This window comes from Hemiscyllium ocellatum, chromosome 32 (assembly GCF_020745735.1).
Source record: "Hemiscyllium ocellatum isolate sHemOce1 chromosome 32, sHemOce1.pat.X.cur, whole genome shotgun sequence".
Lineage (NCBI taxonomy): Eukaryota > Metazoa > Chordata > Chondrichthyes > Orectolobiformes > Hemiscylliidae > Hemiscyllium > Hemiscyllium ocellatum.
Genome location: NC_083432.1, coordinates 28,632,835 through 28,657,262, shown reverse-complemented (window position 1 = coordinate 28,657,262; position 24,428 = coordinate 28,632,835). Strand labels below are relative to the sequence as shown.

General features: G+C 42.9%; 1 protein-coding gene across 4 annotated transcripts in view; it reads right to left on the bottom strand.

Moving 5' to 3' along the window:
* The window catches only part of LOC132831040 (epsilon-sarcoglycan-like), an 86,511-nt gene extending 62,803 nt beyond the window's left edge, over positions 1–23,708 (bottom strand). Inside the window, exon 1 of one of the 4 annotated variants that reach the window (XM_060849088.1) lies at positions 23,640–23,708. The gene's annotated coding sequence lies outside the window, so the exon portion shown is untranslated. Of the gene's footprint in view, positions 1–23,600 lie in introns of all 4 variants that reach the window. The other 3 variants (XM_060849087.1, XM_060849091.1, XM_060849090.1) reach the window with 3 other exon arrangements.
* Positions 23,709–24,428: the final 720 nt, after the last annotated feature.

Below are 24,428 nucleotides of genomic sequence, written 5' to 3'. Positions count from 1 at the left end.
GCTATGTCCAATCCACATTTCCCAGCTTCTGCCTGATATAATTAGCCTTGGCCCAGTTTAGTACCACTTCCCTTAGGACCACTCTCATCTTTGTCTACAAATCTTCTAAAACTTACAGAATTGTGATCACTGTTCCCAAAGAAATACCCCACCGCAACTTCTACCACCTGACCTGGCTCATTCCCCAACACCAGGTCCAATATGACCCCTTCCCTCGTCGGACTATTGACATACTGCTCTAGAAAACTCTCCTGGACACTTCTTACAAATTCTGCCCTATCCAGACCTCTGACATTAAGTGTATCCCAGTCAATGTTGGGGAAGTTAAAACCTCCCATCATCACCAACCTGTTGCCTCTACATACTTCCACAATCTGTCTACCTATTTGTTCTTCTACCTCACGCTCACAGTTGGGAGGCCTGTAATACATCCCCAACAATGTAACTGCACTCTTCTCAATTCTCAGCTCCACCCATAATGCCTCACTACTCAAGCCTCCATTAGCACAGCTGTGATATCATCCCTGACCAGCAATGCAATTCCTGCCCCCCTTTTACTTCATTCCCTGTCCTGTCTGAAACGTCTAAATCCTGGAACATTTAATTGCCAATCATGCCCTTCCTTCAATCAAGTCTCTGTGATTGCAATAACATCACACTCCCAGGCACCAATCCAACCCCTAAGTTAATCTGCCTTACCCACTGTACTCCTTGCATTAAAGTATATGCACTTCAGGCCACCAGTTCTTTTGCATTCATCTGCTCTTTCCTTTATTAATGCTAACTTCATGATCCTTACAGTCTCCACTTTCCTACTAGTCTCTACTTGTCTTTCCTCTCGTTCCCAATCCCCTGCCACATTAGTTTAAAACCTCCCCAAGAGCAGTAGCAAAAACTCCCCAAAGGACATTAGTTCCAGTCTGATTCAGGTGTTGACCATCCAATTTGTAATAGTCTCCAGAACAAGTCCCGATGTCTAACAAATCTTGACCCCTCCCTCCAACACTATCCTTCAAGCCACGTGTTCATCCTGCCTATTTTTTCATTTCTATGCCGGCTAGCACTGGCACTGGTAGTAATCCTGAGATCACTACCTTTGAGGTGCTCCTTTTTAACTTCTCTCCTAGTTCCCTGAATTCTGCTTTCAGGACCTCATCTCATTTTTTACTTATATAGTTGGTGTCTATATGCACCAAGACAACTGGCTGTTCACCCTCCCCTTTTAGAATGCTCTGCAGCCAACCGGTGACATCCCTGACCCGAGCACCTGGGAGGCAACATACCATCCGGGAGTCCTGTTTTTGGCCACAGAACCACCTATCTACTCCCCTTACAATAGAATCCTCTATGACTATGCTCTACGAGTTTTTTTCTCACCCTTCTGAACAGCAGTGCCCGCACAGTGCCATGACCTTGACAACAGCTGTCCTCCCCTGGTGAGCCATCTCCCCCACCAGTATCCAACACAGTATACCTGTTTCAGAGGGAGATGACCACAGGGTATACCTACTCTACCTTCCTACTCTGTTTCTGCCTTTTGGTCACCCATTCACTGTCTCCCTCAGCAATTCTAACTTACAGTGTGACCAGTTCACTAAACGTGCTATCCATGACCTCCTCAGCATCGCGGATGTCCCACAGTGAGTCCATCTGCAGCTCCAGAGCCGTCATGTGGTCAAACAAGAGCTGCAGCCGGACACACTTCTTGCAAGTGTAAGAGTCAGGAACATCGGCCACATGCCTGAGCTCCCACATCGAGCAAGAGGCGCATGCCACGGGTCTGAGGCCCCTGCCATTGTAAGCATTAGCTTTATATGAACTAAAACCAAACAATGCATTTAAATATATGAAAGAAAAGAAAGAGAAAAAATAAAAACCCTTACCTTACGGAATCTTTTTCTTCTGGTTGGGGGGGCGCGGTGGAGGGAGATACTACAGGTGCCCAAATATATACTAAGTTTTTATGGTATAAATTATAACATTATAAAGCACTGCTATGCTGGAAGGAGTGAGGCTGGCCTATATGTTTGGATTTAGAAAAGCAGTTCTCTTTCAAAAGTGCTCCCCACATAGCCTCAAGCCAGCCATTTATAATAAATTCGAGTATAGCAATGGCTGGTCTCTGATTCCTGTGAGGTATAAAGATTGGTCTATTCATCAGCAATGCTTTCTTGAGACACAAGCAATGGCCTTAATTTAAAAAGACCTATTAAAGAGTGCAATCTCTCCAGTAGCGAGGTAAGATTGCAACTGAACGTGTATCCTGATTTGAAGGGTATCACATTTTATGAACAACCCAGAATCAAATAACAACACGCATGGTCACATTTATTTATTCAAATTACTATTAAATTTTAATATCAGAAAGTTGCTGGGTTTTGGTGAAGCCTCCCCCAGAGCACAAATTTCCTGGAGGGCATAATTCACTTGGTATTTTGGAGCTCCAAGATGTTGGGGTCTTAGTGAAATGGGAGGGAATATATAGCGCAATCACCATGATCTACATGCAGCCATAAACATACAGTGAGAAGGCCATTCAGGCAAGGAGTGCCGTCAAAGGTCCCCTGTAGGTGAGCAAATAGCTTTCTCAATCAAGAGGTTTGCAATAAATACATAAAAATCTGAACACCATCTCTTTGTCCATGAGTTCAGCACAACTGTTGCAAGACTCCATCAGGTTCTCATGCTTGAAACCGGGGTTTCAAGGGAAAGGGCTGAGAAGTGGCTGTCCTCTAGTTTGGGACTTTCAGCGCACTCTAATTCCAGACAGCAACTCCTCAGCCCGACTGAGGCTTCAGATCTCACAACTACAATGACTCATTCACAGATCAGTTGAATACGATTAGGTTAGAATCCCTTCCTGTTGATGAAGTTAGAAATCACACAACACCAGGTTATAATCCAACAGGTTTATTTGGAGGCACTAGCTTTTGATGCGCTGGACCACAACCACCTGATGAAGGAGCAGTGCTCCAAAAGCTAGTGCTTCCAATTAAACCTGTTGGACTATAACCTGGTGTTGTGTGATTTTTAACTTTATACCCCCCAGTCCAACACTGAAATCTCCAAATCCTGTTGATGAAGGTCACTGTATGTATGCTCTGTGGTAGCCTTGACAACCATAAGTGTGCAACTGATGACACCTCATCTGGGGAAATCCAGACTTAGCTCTGAAGCCAATTGTTCTCTCTGTCTGAGCATCAGAGTCAGTTTGTTAGTGCATATAATCCACAGTTTTACTAAATTAGCCATTGTACATCTTCTTGCTACAGTAAAGGGCTGACTTCCAGATAGGAAGACACCATCAATGTCCCAAGACATCCCTGGAAAGATCCAAGTGCATGAAAGTAGAGTGTCACAGTAATCTGCAAGGCCATTGGATGTCCAGTGAAGCCCTGGTTCTTAGCTCACAGAACAGCGTGACGTATAACGCAAAGATGACACCCCCAGAGACATTGTTGACACTGGGCTTCTGGCCTTTATAGGTTTTTGAGTCAGATACATCTTCAATAGTGGATATGTCCTTCTGAGCATCACTTCCACATCGAGATTCACTGACTTGCCAGATGGTACTGGGGCCTGACGTTCTCTGAACATCTGCTGTGCACAAAGTCTGCCTGTATGAGCTCCATGCCCATTGGTGTCGCCTCCTCCTGTACATTGAAGTTTGAATAAGGACCTTATTTCTGTTACCTTTCCTTTGCCACTCTCCTTTCAATGTGCTATTACTCCCTTTGCCCACTCTTGCCAGTGAATGCAACACCTCCTCTGCACCCATCATTGAAGCCATCCATGGGAACAGTGTGGGAACGTGGCACTAATGTAGACTATCACCTGTGCCAGGTGAAGGAATGGTAAAGCAGTTCAAAGGGCCAAATGGTGTACTCCTGCTCCTTATCTTCCTGTTACTATGAGTTGGCCAATGACAGCAGGATACCCTTGTCCTTCTTCTTGAACTCCTCCTGCACTCACCATAGCTGCTTTCCCAATGATATGGCAAGATATCAGCTTGGTGCTACCACCTTTGACAAGGTGAGGATCAGATATTGCATGATCTCTATGCACCACAGACTGAATCATAAGTAAGTCATAAAATTCAAGTAATCTCCATGCTAATACCTGCTCAGAAATTCAACTTACAGTTCCTTGCACATGCAGTGCCGCATTGTTACTTAAAGCCCTCCTGCTGCTAACAAAATCCAGAAACAACATCCCAGCCAGCAGTTTTCCAGTGACCTCATCCCATCCACACACCTCTCCATCCCCTTACCTTCCAATCTGCCCACTTGAGCTACACAAACGTCAGACCAGTGTGCACAAAAGAGTAATAGTTATGTAAAAAACTTGAAAGGATTCCTCCCTGAGGAGAGAGGAGTTTCAAACTCGAATGGATGAGTTAGTGAAACCTCCAGCAATAAGAAATCAGCGCCTTGAGTAGTACAGCTCCATCACCAGCAAATTTATTCAGCAATTGGAAGCTACTGTGTAAGGAATTGGCTCCGTAGCCTCCCTCCACGCAGCTGGCACCTGTGCTATTCCTGGCCTCCGTCCCAAAAAATGGTCCCGGCTCCTTTGGGTCTCTGTCCATAGCAAAACATCCAATTTGGCAGCACACAGAAAAAAACATATTCAAGGAGAAAGAGGATATTAACTTCATGTTACTGTTGTGCCATTTTGAACAATTGGTTCGCTTTTCTCTTGTTACTATTTAAGAGATGCCTCTTTAGCTTTTGTCATCCTGCCAAATATGCCATAGGCCAAACTCTTGGAAAAAAATGTATCTTGTTTCTGTAGCTTATTCAAAACAGAGACTGTAATTTGTCTTCCAAATCTGACTTGGTCTGATGTTGAAGCTAAAGGTGGAGTTGTGTTGGTTAATTTTGCATACACATTCTTATGTCAGGTTCTCAAAACATTCAGAGTGGGAGGGAATATTGACATGGACTTCTTTAAATATTTGGTCAAATTTACAGCAATCAATTAGGAAACAGCCAATGGGAGGTTGCATATTTCATTTTTGTGCGTCCATTCAGGATTCCTAGACATAATAGTTGCCAACCTCAGGCACATGCAGAAAATGTAAAGCAAAGATATGGTGATCACTCCCAGTCAAATGTTAACTGCTTCTCTCTCTAGAGGGCTGACAGACCTGCGCATTTAGAATATTTTCTGTTTCCATTTTTTTGCTGCCTGCCTCCAGCAAACCGTGTCCTAATTACTGCATAACCCTCATCCCTATCTTTGTCAGTTCCATATTCCTGGATTCTGGATCAGTGGTGCTGGAAGAGCACAGCAGTTCAGGCAGCATCCAAAGTGCAGCGAAATCGACGTTTCAGGCAAAAGCCCTTCATCAGGAATAAAAGCAGTGAGCCTGAAGCGTGGAGAGATAAGCTAGAGGAGGTTGGGGTGGGGAGAAAGTAGCATAGTGTACAATGGGTGAGTGGGGGAGTGGATGAAGGTGATAGGTCAGGGAGGAGAGGGTGGAGTGGATAGGTGGAAAAGGAGATAGGCAGGTAGGACAAGTCCGGACAAGTCATGGGGACAGTGCTGAGCTGGAAGTTTGGAACTAGGGTGAGGTGGGGGAAGGGGAAATGAGGAAACTGTTGAAGTCCACATTGATGCCCTGGGGTTGAAGTGTTCTGAGGCAGAAGATGAGGCATTCTTCCTCCAGGCGTCTGGTGGTGAGGGAGCGGCGGTGAAGGAGGACCAGGACCTCCATGTCCTTGGCAGAGTGGGAGGGGGAGTTGAAATGTTGGGCCAAGGGGCGGTGTGGTTGATTGGTGCGGGTGTCCCGGATGTTCCCTAAAGCGCTCTGCTAGGAGGCGCCTGGTCTCCCCAATGTAGCTCCATATTCCTCCAATACGTTCCTTGCCAGACTCGTGAGATCACATTATAATACTTCCAGTTCATCCAAACTGCATCACTTGCATTGTATGACATACTAAGATATCATCACTTATCATAAGTATTCTTTCTAATCTCCAAGGGTTTCCATTCTTCAGAATGAGGATTTTAGAGTATTTTATCATGATTTAAAACAAAACCCTCCATTGCCTCACTTCAACGTAGGCAGAAGTGGGTACTGCAGATGCTGGAGATTAGAGTCAAGACTAGAGTGGTGCTGGAAAAGTACAGCAGGTCAGGCAGCATCCAAGGAGCAGGAAAATTGACATTTTGGGCTAGAGCCCTTCACCATTCCTATTGAAGGGCTTTTGTCCAAAACGTCAATTTTCCTGCTCCTCAGATGCTGCCTGACCTGCTGTGCTTTTCCAGCACCACTCTAATCCTGACTCACTTCAACCTATAGCTGTAGAATCCTTAAACCCTACAGTCCAGCTCAAGGCTTTGATTTTTCCAAATTTTCTGCTTGTCTTCATTCACAGGCTGTTGCTGGCTTGGCCAGTATTTATTGCCCATGTCAGAGGGTAGTTAAGAGGCAACCTCACTGTGGTAGGTGTAGTGTCGCATGTAGTCCAGACCAGGTAAGGATGGCAGTCTCCTTCCCTAAAGGAGATTACTAAACCAGGTGGGGTTTTCTGACAATCAACAATGGTTTCATGGTTAATTCCCTTTATCCTGAGTCTGCACTTTCCTGGATTGACTTTTAATGACAGAAGCTATACCTATTGAATTCCTGCACTTAGGAATTCTACAAACAATGCTCAAACCCACCAAACGTAAACCTTTCTATATTGGCACTTATCTCTTCATCCACACCTTTGTTATCTGCTTTGGTAATGGTTGCATGGTCCCAAAAGCACTTCTGAAATATCTTGGGGGGGGGGGTTTATTTAATTTTCATATGCAAGTCCAGCGTGTTTGCTGAAGGTATTTGCAAAATAGTTTCTTGGACCCATTTTCTCATGACAGATTTGACTGCTACTTTTTGGTAGGACCGAGGTAAAGAAACAATACAACGCCTGTAAAACATGGAAATGAATGACCTGGTTGTATTGATGTTCCATTTTTGAGGTGTACAAAACAGGTTAGACTAAGATGTGTCGCTTGCAAGCTTTCTAAATCCTTTCATGTGTATAAGTAGAAGAGTCTTCAATGGTGACAAAGTCAGATCGCGTCTCCTTTGCCCTTTGATGAAACGTACTTAATGTTCACCTTAACCCTGTCCAAACAAAATATTTTAAATTTAGTTCAAGCCATCCTGGCCTTTTGGTCAAAGCTTAAGTGACAGGGATCGAGAAGTTGCAGCAAAAATGCAATAAAAGAGAATCTTTGGCAAATCTGCAAATAAGTGACAGTACGGTTTAACACTGTTTGAAGGCTGGGGTATTTGAAGTGAAAAATGCATGATGTGATCATCAGGATTTCTCTCCATTCCTTGATTTTCATTGTTTTCAAAGCACATGCATAAATATAACAATTTCAAACATATTCCGACTAATTTACTGAAGTCCTATGGCACAATTTCCCTGACTCAGCTTTGCACTGTACTTGAATAGGAATGCCCCTTAATCTTAGGTCGGGGCTGACATGTACCATCCCTAGCTATGCTGGTGAACTATTAAATTGTAGGTGTATGTGTCTTTGCAGCAAATGACGCAGCTCTGCATCTGTCTCTCTGCTGACTCAGAGTTCGGGAAGGCAGTTTCAGCATCTGTCTCTCTGCTGACTCAGAGCTCGGGAAGGCAGAGAGTTGCAAATTTAGACCATGAGAGCCTGCAGCAAATCTTGGTGACATTCTGGTGGCTGTAAGCAATCAGGTTTGCTTTCTTTCACTCAGTAGCACATCAGACACAAAAGTTGTACTGATTGTGAATACAAATCCAGCAGCAGCCTTAGTCAGGCATTTACATGGTGATTGCACCATCCAGACTCTGCTGCCGAAGCTTCAAGAAAGATCATGTGTCCTCTGCAGTGCTTTTGCATTACTCTAACAAAGCTTAGGGAAGCACTCTGCCATCCAGCTGTAATCACCACTCACCCTTAATTCTGTTGCATAGCTGTTACACTTGTAGCTTGACCTTTCTGTCTCTCGAGATTAAACTGTGACCTACTTTCTGAATTTACAGGAAATGCTTCCGTGACTAGCAGCAGACTCAAGGAGTGAAACATAGAAACTAGGAGCAAGGATAGGCCATGTGGCCCTTCAAGCCTCTTCTGCTTCATGGCTTCATTTAAACTTGCATTTTCCAAATTGCAAATCAACCAACCCTGCATTAATTCTTTGCTGTCCTTGATTTTACTGCTGTGCAGTGCAGTAACAGGATAGGTGAGCATTTTCCCCTGGCAAGGTGTAAAATGATGAATCATAGCTTAATACTAGGGCATGGACCATTCCAGACTGGGTAAATGAGAAATGTTTTCACTTGAAATGGTTATCAATCTTTGGAATTCTCTGCCGTAAAGAGCTGTGAATATTCCATGGTTGAGTAAACGTATGACAGAAATCAATAGACTTTTGGGTATTGAGTTAATCAGTAGGCATGGCATGGTGTGGGAAGGTAAAGTTGAGGTAGGAGACGATGTTATCTTTGCAGGATGAAAGAGATGGGTCAGTGCACATGCAGTTCCCCAACTAAAATAGTTTAATCCATTTTGTTGATCTAGGTACATCCCTGCTTGATGCAGCTTCAACACAGAATTGCTTGTTTGCCAAACAGCATAAGCAGCATGCAATTAACAAAGCTAAATGAACCCACAACCGACAGGCCTGATCTCAGCTTTGCATTCTTGCCACCTCCAGTTATGAATGATCATAGACATTAAATAAATAATAGGAGGAGGGTCAACAAATATCCCTGTCCTTGATGATGAGAGGGCCCAGTACACCAGTGCAAAAGACAATGCTGAAGTACTTGCAACTATCTCAGATCAAGTGAACTGAGTGGCTGATTCATTTTGGTTGCCTCCAAGATTCTCCTGCATCACAGGTGCCAGTCTTCGGACATTTTGCTTCAAGGACAAAGACCAAAGAACAATATTGCACAGGCACAGGCCCTTCGGCCCTGCAAGACTGTACTGACACATTTTGCCTTTCCATACTAAAACTGTCTTCACTTACAGGATCCATATCCCTCCATTCCCTTCTTGTTCATGTATTCATCCCAGTGCTTCTTGAATGCTGCTATTGTGTCTGCACAACCACCTCCTCTAGCAATGCATTCCAGGCACTCACCACCCTTTACAAGGTAAATGTGCCTCGCACATCTTTTTTAAACTCCTCCCGCCCCTTACTTTGAACCTGTGTCCCCTAGTAATTGACTCTGCCATCCTGTGCAAAAACCTCATACTGTCCACTCTATCCATTCACAATCTTATAAACTTCTATCAGGTCACCCCTCGTTCTTTTGTGTTCGAGTGAAAACAAACCCAGTCTATCCAACCTTTCTTCATAGCTAAAATTCCCCATACCAGGCAACAACCTGGTAAACCTTTACTGTACTCTCCCCAAAGCCTCCATATCCTTCTGGTAGTGTGGTGATCAGAACTATATGACATGTTCCAAGTGTTGCCTAACTAAAGTTCTATAAAGCTGCAGTATAACTTATCTATTCTTATATTCAAAGCCCCTTCCAATGAATGCAAGCATGCCATAGGCCTTTTTTACTATCTTATCTACCTGCACTGCCACCTTCAGTGATTGGTGGACCTGCATGCCTAGATTCAATTGATTGATATCAAGAAATGACTTCAAGCACAAGATATTGCAATGTTCATGGGCCCTGACAATACTCTGACAAGAGTACTGAAGAGTAGTACTGAAGACTGGTGCTTCAGAACTAACCACACCCGTAGCCAAGCTGTTCTGGGACAGTTACAATCCTGGCATCTGCCCAGCAATGTGGCAAATTGCCCAGGCACAAATTGTCCACAAAAATGGACAAATGCAACCTGACTAATTCCAGCTCCATATCTCTACTCTCAATCATCGGAAAAGTTAGGGAAAGTGTAATTAATGGTGCAATTAAGTGGAACTCACTCAGCAATAACCAGCTCAATGATGGTCAGTTTTGGGTTATGCCAGTGACACACAGCTCCTGAAAGTGTGGTGCTGGAAAAGCACAGCAGGTCAGGCAGCATCCGAGAAATAGGAGAATCATTGTTTCTGGCTTAAGCCCTGCATCAGGAAACCAATGACTTCAGTATAGCCTGGCCTAAACATAGAAGAAAGAGCTGAATTCCAGTAGTAATTTGAGAAGGCCACATTTGACCAAGAGTGAGCCCAAACAAATCAGAGTCAATGGAATTCAGAGGAAAACTCCTCATTAGTTAGAGTCACACCAAGTAGAAAGGGAGATGTTTGTAATTGTTCGAGGTCAGTTATCTCAGCATCTGGACATCACTTCAGGAGTTCTTCAGGGCAATGTTCTATATTCAAATGTAGGAAACCCTGAACTACATTCAGACGTTGGCCTAGTGGTAACACTGGATTGTAATTCAGAGACCCAGGTAAAGTTCTGGGGACCTGGGACTGAAACTTGCTGCAGCAGATGGTGGATTTCAAAGTCAATGGTGAAACAAAATCTGGAATTAAGAGTCTGATGATGATGAATGCATTGCTGATTGCTCATCTGGTTCACTAGTGTCCTTTATGGAAGGAAACTGTTATCTTCATCTGTTTTGGTCTACATGTGACTCCAGACCTGCAGCAATGTAGTTGACTCGTAACTGCCCTCAGGGCAATTAGGATGGGCAATAAATGTGAGCCAGCGATGCCCTCATCTGATGAATGAATAAAAAAGTGACGCGAGCTGATAAATGTCCAGTATCACACAATCGCCAAGCAATGTCTATCTCCAATAAGAGAGAATCAGTCTGTTTTTGACTTTAAACAGCATTACCATTGCAGAATCCACCTGTGTGTGTGTGAGCAGTTTATAAAGAATGTTGTCTTGAGTCAAACTTTCAGAACCTTGGCATATCTGGGCTTGAAGCTTCTTTCCTGAAGAAGGGCTCATGCCCGAAATGTCGATTTTCCTGCTCCTTGGATGCTGCCTGACCTGCTGTGCTTTTCCAGCAACACATTGTCAGCTTTCATATCTGGGCTTTTATCTGAGAAGGAGAAAGTGAGGTCTGCAGGTGCTGGAGAGCAAAGTCGAAAGCCCCATTTCTGATGAAGGGCTTATGCCCGAAACGTCGATTCTCCTGCTCCTCGAATGCTGCCTGATCTGCTGTGCTTTTCCAGCTCCACACTCTCGACTTGAATCTGAGAAGTCCCTTCCTCCAACAAAGATTGATTTTGTCTTTGAGCTTCGGTTGAAATTTTGACTTCCTCTGACATGTCTGTCTGATTCTGACTTGAATCTGAAGTAGCCTAATGTTGAATTTGGAGGAATTCAATGTAGTCTATCTGTGTCCCAACTATCCAGTCCGTCTAGTTCATTTGTTTCATGGAAGTTCATAGAATCCCTACAAAGTCGGAACAGGCCCTTTGGCCCAACAGGTTCACATCAAGCCTCTGAACAGTAACCCACCCAGACCCATTCTTCCAGCCATATATTTACTCCTGAATAAGGCACCTAATGTACACATCCCTGAACACTATGGGCAATTTAACACAGCCAATTCACCTAACCTGCATATCTTTGGACTGTAGGAGGAAACTGGAGCATCCAGAGAAAATCCAAGCAGACACGGGGAGAATGTGCAAACTCCACACAGACAGTCACCCTAGGCTGGAATTAAACTCGGGACCCTGGCGTTGTGAGGCTGCAGTGCTAACCACTGAGTTACCGTGCCACCCAATTTCCTCCTTTGTGAAGGTAAAACAATCTATTTGTACAAATCTAACCTTTCCATTTTCAAACATCTTAACCCAACCATACACAAGAACAACATAATTTTCACTATTCTGCCCGGTAACCACTTCAAATACCAATGATGGTTTTTTTTTTCAATTCAAGCGTCTCGTTCACTTCAGCTTTATTTTGCTCTACCTGCATCACGGATCATCTACAGCTGACTGTTTCACTTCTACAGCCTGTGCTAGATGTGGCTTCAGCAATGAAAACCTCATTCAAGACTCTCTTCTGAGAAAGAGTCCAACTGGCAATATGAGGTATGCTACAATAAACCACCAAAGAAAAAGCCAAGTTGAACTTGAAAGGCAATTGACATTCTTTCTACTATTTGCAGTCTCTAATGTGTCGGGGCTATAGAACTAACTAAATTTACACAAAATGCCTGACACATACATATGGTTTAGCTCAGTGGGATCAAGCACATTTTTGAGCATTCCATAAACTTCTGGACCTGATTCTGTTAAAAGTATCAGCCTTTCCCTTTCAGCCACTGATATTATCTGAGGTGAAAAACGTCCACAGCCACTCTACCCATGTTCCCAGAAACTCTCAATCACTCTCCTAGATGCCCTAGATATCACTAGGCTGGACACTCCGAGGTATTTTATCAGTTGCGTCCAAATGTTTTTTCTTTAAGACAGGATCTTTAAGATTGTTATAAGCGAATTTAAAAATAACCTTGTGATTCCTCTGATGGTCAGCTAGAAACTTCTCCAACTAAATTTTTTCACCTAGGTAATCTACATTCCCACCTTGTTGCCAGAGTGTAATACCTTTACAAGACAAGGGAGACTGGTGCTTGCACAAGGAGTTCAAGCACCCAAGTGAACTTGTTTAAGCTGGTTTTGGTTTGGAACAGGCACACACAATGGCTACAAATAGGTGCTGAGAGAGAGAGAGAGAGAGAGAGAGAAAGAAAGAAGCCTACACTGCTCCCTGACACAGCAGTGAACCTGCACAGTTACTGCCTTTGCTGTTTGAATTCATGTATCGTTGGACATCGGAGTGCGTCTGGGAAAATTAATAAACAGTGAAATTCACAACGAATCTTAGAGAAACCTACTTAGGAGAGATCACAGCACAGAATCAGATAAGTAAATATTTTAAGTGAGGCCTTACAATGAGTGCACAGTAGTGAGTAGAGTGGGTTCTTTCTTGATTGTATGCTTTATTGAGATATGTCTCTTGATTGAATTTAAAAATATAAGCCATAGTTAGCCAGGAGCAGTATTTTGTAGAGAAATAAGACCGTGCTATTTTTTGGGCCTGTAGATTGAAAGAAGCAAAAATGGTCTTTAGTAGAGTGATAGGCCCTTCTTGTCAGTTGTGGGGGCTCAGGGAGAGTTCACTGAGGATTATATCTGCAAATCTGTTGGTTGCAAATCCTATCATATCGAATGGATCAGTTGGATAGACAGTTAGAGTCAATGAGGAATTTACAAGAGTAAAGGGATGTGATGGATGGCAGTTATAGGAAGAGAGAAAAGTTGCAGATTCAGTCGCATAGATGGGTTAACTGCAGGAAAGGTAAGAGAGGTAGGCAGGTAGTGCAGGAGTCTTCTGTGGCTATCCCCATTTCAAACAAGTATGCTGTTTTTGAAACTGTATGGGGTGATGGATTCTTAGGGGGATGTAGCATGAACAGCCAGGTTTCTGGTATCGGGACTGGCTATAACTCAGTGAGGGGTATGTCAGTTGTAGAGTTGTAGAGTTGTAGAGACGTACAGCATGGAAACAGACCCTTCAGTCCAACCTGTCCATGCCGAGCAGATATCCCAACCCAATCTAGTCCCATCTGCCAGCACCCAGCCCATATCCCTCCAAACCCTTCCTATTCATATACCCATCCAAATGCCTATTAAATGTTGCAATTGTACTATCCTCCACCACTTCCTCTGTCAGCTCATTCCACACACGTGCCACCCTCTGCGTGAAAAGGTTGCCCCTTAGGTCTCTTTTATATCTTTCCCTCTCATCCTTAACCTATGCCCTCCAGTTCTGGACTCCCCAACCCCAGGGAAAAGACTTTGCCTATTTACCTTATCCATGCCCCTCATAATTTTGTAAATCTCCATAAGGTCACCCCTCAGCTCTGACGCTCCAAGGAAAACAGCCCGAGCCTGTTCAATCTCTCCCTATAGTTCAAATCCTCCAACCCAGGCAACATCCTTGTAAATCTTTTCTTAACCCTTTCAAGTTTCACAACATCTTTCCAATAGGAAGGAGACTAGAATCGCACGCAATATTCCAACAGCGGCCTAACTAATGTCCTGTATAGCCGCAACATGACCTCCCAACGCCTGTACTCAATACTCTGACCAATAAAGGAAAGCATACCTAATGCCTTCTTCACTATCCTATCTACCTGCGACTGCATTTTCAAGGAGCTATAAACCTGCACTCCAAAGTCTCTTTGTTCAGCAACACTCCCTGGGACCTTATCATTAAGTATATAAGTCCTGCTAAGATTTTGCTTTCCCAAAATGTAGCACCTTAGCAACTTGCATTTGAAGGTTCCAAGAGATCAATTATGTGAGTGGCCTTCTAGTCCAAGGGACAGACAGATGTTTCTGTGGCCAGCAGCAAAAAATCAGACTAGTGTCTTGCCTCTTTGGTGCCAGGATCAAGGATGTCTCAGAGAGGATGTCGCAGGATGTTCTCAAGGGGAAGAGAGGCCAGCAGGAGGTCATTGTACACACTGGAACTAATGACATAGGAAGGGAAAAAGATGAGATTCCAAAGGGAGAATATAGAGAGTTAGGCCACAATTTAAAAAGGAGGTCTTCGAGAATAGTAATATCTGGATTACTCCTGGTGCTGTGAGCTAGTGAGGGTAGGAATACAAGGATAGAGCAGAGGAGCCGGTATATGGGACAAGGATTCACATTTTTGGATCATTGGAATCTCTTCTGGGGTAAACATGACCTGTACAAGAAGGACAGATTACATCTGAGTTGGAAGTGGCTTCATATACTGACAGGGAGATTTGCTCAAGCTGCTCAGGAGGATTTAAACTGGTAAGGGTGGGGGTGTGGGACCCAGGGAGATAGAGAGGAAAAAGATCAATCTGAGACTGGCACAGTTGAGAACAGAAGTGAGTCAAACAGTCAGGGCAGGCAGGGGCAAGGTAGGACTGATAAATCAAACTGCATTTATTTCAATGCAAGAGGCCTAACAGGGAAGGCAGATGAACTCAGGGCATGGTTAGGAACATGAGACTGGGATATCATAGCAATTACAGAAACTTGGCTCAGGGATGGACAGGACTGTCAGCTTAATGCCGCAGGATACAATTGCTAGAAGGATAGAAAAGGAGGCAAGAGAGGAGGAGGAGTGGCCTTTTTTTACAAGTGATAGCATTACAGCTGTACTGAGAGAGGATATTCCCGGAAATACATTCAGGCAGGTTATTGGGTGGAACTGAGAAATAGGAAAGGGATGATCACCTTATTGGGATTGTATTATAGACCCTCTAATAGTCAGAGGGAATAGTCAGAGGGAAATTAAGAAACATGAGGAGATCTCAGTTATCTGTAAGAATGATAGGGTGATTATGGTAGGGGATTTTAACTTTCCAAACATAGACTGGGACGGCCAAAGTGTTAAGGGTTTAGATGGAGAGGAAGTTGTTAAGTGTGCACAATAAAATTTTCTGATTCAATATGTGGATGTACCTACTAGAGAAGATGCAAAACTTGACCTACTCTTGGGAAATAAGGCAGGGCAGGTGACTGAGGTGTTAATGGGGGAGCACTTTGGGGCCAGCGACCATAATTCTATTAGTTTTAAAATAGTGATGGAAAAAGATAGACCAGATCTAAAAGTTGAAGTTCTAAATTGAAGAAAGGCTAATTTTGGCAATATTAGGTGAGAACTTTCAAAAGCTGATTGGGCGCAAGTGGAAAATAGGAAGACTTCAGAAATTATATAACGAGAATCCAGGGAAAATATATTCCTGTTAGGGTGAAAGGAAAGGCTGATAGGTGTAGGGAATGCTGGATGACTAAAAATAATGACAGTTTGGTGAAGAAAAAGAAGGAAGCATATGTCAGGTATGGATAGGATAGATCGAGTGAATTATTAGAAGAGTACAAAGGCAGTATGAGTATATTTAAGAGGGAAATCAGGAGGGCAAAACGGGGATGTGAGCTAGCTTTAGCAAATAGAGTTAAGGAGAATCCAAAGGGTTTTTACAAATACATTAAGGGTAACTAGGGAGAGAATAGGGCCCCTCAAAAATCAGCAAGGCAACCTTTGTGTGGAGCCACAGGAGATTGGGGAGATACTAAATGAGCATATTGCATCAGTGTTTACTGTGGAAAAGGACATGGAAGATATAGAATGTAGGGAAATAGATGGTGATATCTTGAAAAATGTCCATATTACAGAGGAGGAAGTGCTGGATGTCTTGAAACGCATAGAAATAAATAAATCTCCAGGACCTGATCAGGTGTACCCTAGAAATCTGTGGGAAGCGAAGGAAGTGATTGCTGGGCCTCTTGCTGAGATATATGCATCATCGATAGTCACAGGTGAGGTGCCGGAAGACTGGAGGTTGGCTAACGTGGTGCCACTATTTAAGAAGGATGGTAAGGACAAGCCAGGGAACTATAGACCAGTGAGCCCGACATCGGTGCTGCTCAAGTTATTGGAGGGAATCCTGAGGGACAGGAAGTACATGTATTTGGAAAGGCAAGGACTGATTAGGGATAGTCAACATGTGCGTGGGAAATCATGTCTCACAAACTTGATTCAGTTTTTGAAGTAACAAAGAGGATTGATGATGGCAGAGAGGTAGATGTGATCTATATGGACTTCGGTAAGACGTTCAACAAGGTTCCCATGGGAGACTGGTTAGCAAGGTTAGATCTCATGGAATACAGGGAGAACTAGCCATTTGGATACAGAACTGGCTCAAAGGTAGAAGACAGAGGGTGATGGTGGAGGGTTGCTTTTCAGACTGGAGGCCTGTGACCAGTGGAGTGCCACAATGATCAATGCTGGGTCCACTACTTTTCATCATTTATATAAATGATTTGGATGTGCACAGAGGAGGTATAGTTGCAAAGTTTGGAAGTGATACCAAAATTGGAGGTATAGTGGACAACGAAGAAGGTTACCTCTGATTACAATGGGATCCTGGTCAGATGGGCCAATGGGCTGAGAAGTTGCAGATGGAAATTAATTCAAATAAATGTGAGGTGCTGCATTTTGGGAAAGCAAATCTTAGCAGGATTTATACATTTAATGGTAAGGTCCGAGGGAAGTGTTGCTGAACAAAGAGACTTTGGAGTGCAGGTTCATGGCTCCTTGAAAGTGGAATTGCAAGCAGATAGGATCGTGAAGAAGGCGTTTGGTATGTTTTCCTTTATTGGTCAGAGTATTGAGTACAGGAGTGGGGAGGTCATGTTGCAGCTGTACAGGACGTTGGTTAGGCCACTTTTGGAATATTGCGTGCAATTCTGGTCTCCTTCCTATCAGAAATATGTTGTGAAACCTGAAAGGGTTCAGAAAAGATTTACAAGGATGTTGCCAGGGTTGGAGGATTTCAGCTATAAGGAGAGGTTGAATCAGCTGTAGCTATTTTCCCTGGAGCGTCGGAGGTTGAGGGGTGACCTCATAGAGGTTATAAAATCATAAGGGGCATGGATAGGATAAATAGACAAGGTCTCTTCCCTGGGGTGGGGGAAGTGCAGAACTAGAGGGCATAGCTTTAGGGTGAGAGGGGAAAGATATAAAAGAGACCTAAAGGGCAACCTTTTCATGCAGAAGGTGGTACGTCTACAGAATGAGCTGCCAGAGAAACTGGTGGAGGCTGGTATAATTGCAACATTTAAAAGGCATCTGGATGGATATATGAATAGGAAGGGTTTGAAGGGATATGGACCAGGTGCTGGCAGATGGGACCAGATTGGGTTGGGATATCTGGTCGGCATGGACAAGTTGTACTGAAGGGTTTGTTTCCATGCTGTACATCTCTATGACTATGACTCTATGCAATACAAAGTGATTTGAGGAAGGTACCACCCTACAGATGAGGAGTTCAAACATCAATCTCTGACAGGGATTGACACACAGAAATTCAGAAACTAGAGCAGGAGTAGGCCAGTTAGTCCCCCAGCCTGCTCTGCCAAACAATATGATCATGGTTGATCCTCAATCAATGCCTTATTTCCACTTTCTCCATATATTCCTTGATGCTCCTTCTATCTAAAATGGTATCAATCTCTGCAATATATCTGTTCTATAACCCAGCCTCCACAAACCTCAGTGTAGCAAATTCCACAGGCTGACAACCCTCATCTCAGTCCTAAGTGATCTACCCCATATCCTGAGAATGTGATCTCTGGTTCCAGAACTCCGAAGCAAGGCAATATCCTGCCTGAATTTAGTCTGTCTAGCCCTTACAGAATTTTACATGGTTCAATCTGATTCCCTCTCACTCTACTAAACACTATTCAAACTGACTTCTCCTCACACAAAATTCCTGCCACACCTGCAATTTACCCATTGAACCTTAACTCCATCCATGGGAAATACTTATTTTTTTTAAAATAGGGAGACCAAAACTGTGGGTAATACTCCAGGTATGGTCCTACTAAGGTCCTGTTTAATTACAGAAAGACATCCAAACTTCAGAACTCAAATCTTCTTGCAATGAGGAGCAAAATATCATTTGCCTTCCTAATTGCTTGCTGCACCTGCCTGTCTTCTTTCATTGACTGAACTGCAAGGACAGCAAATCCGTTTAAATATCCACACTTTCCAGTGTATCACCATTGAAATAATACCAAGCTTTCATTTTCTCTTCACGTTTCGCCACATTACATTGCGTCTGCCATGTGTTTGCCCACACACTCAACTTGCCTAGGTCAGGCTAAAGTGCCCTCGCATCCTCCTCATAACTCACAATCCTAATTAGTTTTGTGTCATCAGCAAACTGGGAAAAATTGCATTTGGTTCTCTCATCTAAGTCATGTATGTATATCGTAAATAACTGGAGCCTAAACAGTGATCCCTACAGCACACAACTGGACACCATCTCTCATCCAGAAAAAGAACCAAGATTCTCATTCTTTGTTTCTGGTCAGTCAACTAACTCTTAGTTTCCTACTGAGTATATTACTCCAATTCCCATGTGATTTAATTTTGCCCACTAGCATCTAACATGTGACCTTATCAAAAGCCTTCTTGAAGTCCAAGTCCATCACATTCATGAATTCTTCCTTATCAAATTACATCCTTAAGTACTCCAGCAGATTAGTTAAGCATGACTTAACTTTTATGAACCTATGCTGGATTTGTATAATCCAACAACTGTTTTCCGAGTATTCTGTTATCATATCTTTTATAATAGTCTCTAGTGTTTTCCCCAATGATGATGACGGGCTAACTGATCAAATATTCTCTTTTACTCTTTCCTTCCTTTTTTATTAAATGGTGGGGCTACATTTGACAAACTCCAATTTGGCGGAATTGTTCCACAGTCTATAGAATTTTGGAACAGGACCAATGCACCCAAGATTTCCAGAACCTCTGCCTTTAGTTCTCTGAGATTCAATTTACCAGATCCTATCAGCCTTTAACCTATTAATTTCTTGTGCATTTTTTTTTACTAGTACTGACTTTCATCACGTCCTCTCCCTCAATGGACTCTTGGCTGCCTAAACTTTCTGAGAAATTACTTGTACTCTCCTTTTGTGATGATAGAACCAAAATGTGTGTTCAATTCTTCTGCCGTTCCTTTGTTTCTATTATCATTCCCTCCATTTCTGACTCTAAGGTTTGTCTTCATTGATGTTTTTCTGCTCACACATTTGTAGAAGCTTTTACAGTCAGTTTCTATGCTCCTTGCAAGTTTCCTCTCATATTCTGCTTCCTCCTCGATCAAACATTTTGTCTACTCTGCTGAATTCTAAACTGCTCTTTGTGTAAAAGTTTCCCCACTGTTCTTCGGAAGGCAGGAGAGTTCTCCTCTTGCATAAAAGCAAAATATCTGGTCGGCATGGATGGGTTGGACCGAAGGGTCTGTTTCCAAACTGTACATCTCTATGATTCTATGTGGGATTCCAAAATAGCAATGAGAAAGCTGGAAATCCTCTGGCAGTATATGTAGTATGAAAAATAAAGTTAACATTTCAGGTCAATGAAAGATCACGGAAACAAAATAAAGGATAGAATTTCTGGCAATAGTAGTGGACCAATTTACCCACTGGAAAATAGATGGCAATTCCACCATGGCCATTTTCAGAGTGGCCCAATGGAATTAAGTCCTAATCAAGTAGTCAGCTACTTCTCTTCAGTCTTTCTGGCTCTCCTGCGGTTTTCCTACACCAGAGAGCAACTGAATTATATGAAGCTGCTGCCCTTCAGTATTGGTAGTGCCAGAGGGAGCAGTGACCACTGCTGCACTACAGTGTGGCTCATCGTGCAGTGATCGATACTGATCCAAGGCAAATGTGTGAGGTACATTCGCTAATGCTGGGAAGTGAGGTGTTGAGTGGAAGGGAAGAGGGCTGTATTATTCCAAGGTCCCTCTATTCCTACTGAATGGTACCTTCATTGAACTTACAGCTACCAACAAGGAGGGTCTACCTTTACAATCACCTATCGCTATCCAACAAGATATTGAATGTCATTGGTGGTAGGATGCAACACTTAAGTAGCCACTTGAGAAGCTCAACTACCTGTCTGTGGGGAAGCTATCTTCAAGCCTTCCTGATCTGGACTTAGTCAGAAAAAGGCAAAATTATACATTATATCTCCACTTCACAACTGATCACCTGATCACAAGTACTTTGCTTCCAATGTGCCTTTGGGGGACATTGAATTCAATCTGTGAATATATGTTCCTTTCTCTACAGATGGTTGATGGTTGCTGGGGTGGCACAGTGCTGCCTCACAGTGCCAAGGACCTGGGTTTGATTCCAACCTTGGGTGATTGTGTGGAGTTTGCACGTTCTCCAGGTATTTGTGTGGGTGTCTGCCAGATACTCCACTTTCCTCCCACAGTCCAAGGAGGGTGATCACAGGGTGATTCAAGCAATTAGTGATAGCAAGATGTACTTTCATTTGTATTGGTTAGTGTTTGAGATCATGAACTTTAAAATTAATGTGTTACAGTGTGTCACAATAAAAGATGATTAAACTTTGTTCCTGTTCCCTTTGGCATTAGCTCACGTTGGGGTGACAGTTTCCCTGCTTGCCGTAGTTGGGTATGTTCACTGAACTGGGAAGTTAATTGGAGACATTTTGTCCCCTGTCGAGGTGAATCTTCAACACTTTGGAGCTTCCTGTGAAACACTGCTCTTCTGTGTCTTCTGGGATTTATTTGGTTCCATACCACTCCATTGCTGCCTCCGGTTGCTGGTTCTGTTGGTTCATTGTAGTGGTCTTCATCCGCAGATGCCAAGCAGACAAACAACGTGATGAGGACATGCCACAACCTAACTCACTAGCCACACTACCTTTCAAAAAAAAGTCTCTGAACTAACAGCCAGATCTATCTGACCACTGGGATTCATGACAGCCCATAAACCAACAGCCATGCTCAGACAGCACCTCACCAGGACAAAAGACTCAATACCCATCATATGCAAGACAAACGAAGTTTATAAGATTCCATACAGAGACTGCATGCAACACTATACAGGACAAACAGCCAGACAACTAGCATTCCATACCCATGATCACCAACTCGCCACGACCAGCTGTTCCTAGTAGCCTTACACATAGATGACAAGGACCACAAATTCAACTGGGACAACACAACGATCATAGGACAAGCCAGAGGACTGCCAGATAATTTCCAGAAGCATAGCACTCATCCACAGACTCTATCAACAAGCACGTTGTCCTGGATCCAATATACCGACCACTACAACAAACAATAGGAACAGGCAACTAGAAGCAGCAGGAACAGAACCAAATAAATGTGGTGCTTAGGCGGTTGGCACAGGATTCCCATTTCCTGGCTTGTCTTAGCGTCTCTCCCCCGTAGGTGTTCAAAGTTTGGGAGAAGATTTGTTGCTCGGGTATCCCAGAAGACACAGTACAGTAGTGCTTTACCGGAGGCTCCAAAGCACTGAAGATGTCACATAGACAAGGGATGAAATGTCTGCAAATCAACCTCCCAGCCTGGCGAACATACCCACAACTATGGTAACTGGCACCCGAGCTACAAATCTTTATGCAAACCTTGGGTTTCTCTGCTTATTGGCCAATGCAATTTGGTTGCAACTCTTACTTTACTTTGAAACTGTGACAACACTTAAAACTACTAAATTGTCTTCAGAGCATTTGAGACTTCGAGGTCATGAAAGGTATTTCATTGTGTTCAATTTTTCTGTGTTCAATTCTCTAAGCCTGTTTAGTTATCTATGCTGAAAATGTGTTGCTGGTCAAAGCACAGCAGGCCAGGCAGCATCTCAGGAATAGGGAATTCGACGTTTCGAGCATAAGCCCTTCATCAGGAAAAGGGCTTATGCTCGAAACGTCGAATTCCCTATTCCTGAGATGCTGCCTGGCCTGCTGTGCTTTGACCAGCAACACATTTTCAGTAGTTATCTATGCTCACAGTGCTCAATTACTTAAGTCTGGTTGATGCCTCAGAGCTAATGTGAAATGAGATGTTACTGGAAAGTTGAAGCTGAGCTGGGATGAGCATGGCATACACATTTTGTGATTGCAGAGGTATTTTAAGGTAAATGCTACAAATAAATCTGTTGCACACTTAGAAATGAATGTAATCTCTGCAACGCCTTGACGAAAACCCAAAATAAAAAATGTTCAACACAGCAGGTGTATAGCTCGTATTATCTCTCTGTTTCCTGTTACAGTGTTGGTAATTAAAAGGGATTGGACAGCTCTGGTAAACTCAGGGTTCACTGCATCTTTAATCAGAGGGACAAGATAGATTGCCTTCTTCATGACCAGAAAACACATTCATCAACATCACGATAAAGGGTGGATGAGTCATACATGGTTAGATTGTCTCTGACGCGTTCTTTAGATGAAGCATCAGTAAGTAGAATTGAACAGGCCAGAATAGCCCACACTTGTTGCTTTTTCAGGAGACTGAATATAAATTAAAATCCAAAATGAGACCTGTTGAACTGACCCATGATAGTTTGGGAAGAGAGAAGGAGGAAGTTCAGTTACTAATCAAGAATTAAAAAGAGGTATGAGATGGGAAAATAAAGATGTGTTCAGTGAGATAGTTTTAAAGTGATGAACCAGGATGTCAGTGACTTAGGATTTCAGACAGCAGGGCTCTGCTGGGTGAAGACTAAGTTCTGATTTTGGAATGGAAGGGGCAACATAATACAGCACCATCCAAGGCAAGGGAAGAGGATGCGAGTTGGGAGATGGGTCTAGTGGGTGCAGTAACAGCTGAATGGAGAGAGAAAGATCTATTGTTGACAAATGGTTTCTGAAATCAATATATTGGTGACTTGGACAGCCATAAGTTTTGGCAAGAACTAGAACTTTTCCAAGTTAGACATTAAGGAGTAAAACTCTGGATGAAAGCCAAAAAATTGGATCTAGGAGTCCTTAACGTTAAGGATGTTGGCAAGTTCTAGCCTGGAGGTAGCGGAAATGTGGTTGAGCATTTCAGTGACTGTAGAGATGGGGTAGGATCAGAGGCAGACATTATTGCAAAGGCCTATATAAATACAATTGTTAATGGATCAGTTGTTGGGTATGAACTTGATTTAAGTTTAGTCAAGGCACTGAAAATATGCATTGATTCCTTCAGCCTAATTGAACTGCCAGTAAAGAGAGAGTTCAGATTTATGTTAGCACTTAACCTTTTCAATGTTAACATTTCATTTTCCTTACCTCAACATTCTGTAACACATGTTAAGCGCTTCCACTTACTTCAGTTTTCAGTGTTGTGTAATGAATAGTCTGTACGTCTTTTTCGGACTGTGATTGTTGGAATTGCTTGTAGACTGTTAACCACAAAAATGCAATTGCCGCATGGTTATCATTGTAACCAATCAGAAAGGAAACAGGGATTATTCAGTATTAAGTTTGCATTGGTCATTAACCGACGATGAAAAAAGTGAAACAAATTATTGGTCTGGCAATGCATAAAACACAGAATACTCTTTGGAATTAGCTGCAGATGGATTTGTTTTTATTCATGAGTGGGATGTGGGCATCAGTTTCTAGTTTCCCTTGAGAAAGTGATGCTGAACTGCCACCTTGAACCACTGCAGTCCACATTATGGGATCCAAAATACCATTAGGGAGGGAGTTCAAAGATGTTGGTCCAATGTCAGTGAAGGAACTTCGGTGTAGTTCCAAATCAGATCAGTGTGTGTAGCTTATAGGGTGTGGTGCTCCCATGTCTCTGCCATAGCATATTGGGATATTTTATTTAAAAATGCTCAATAAAATGCTTTGAGTGTTCCCATGTTTGTGAAAGATGTTATTTATATGCAAGTCAATGTTTTGTTAAATAATTTGCAACAAACTGGTCCTAATTATCTCATATCATCCTAATTATTTCAGATAGTAGAACTATTTAAATTCCTCAAATGGTTGAGAACTGCCATCTAAATATCAAGCTGTGTTAGCATTGAATTTAAATATAAAGTTGAAATTTGCCAAGTACATATAATTGTCTTATATTTCGATAAGTTAACAGAAACATTCTGATTG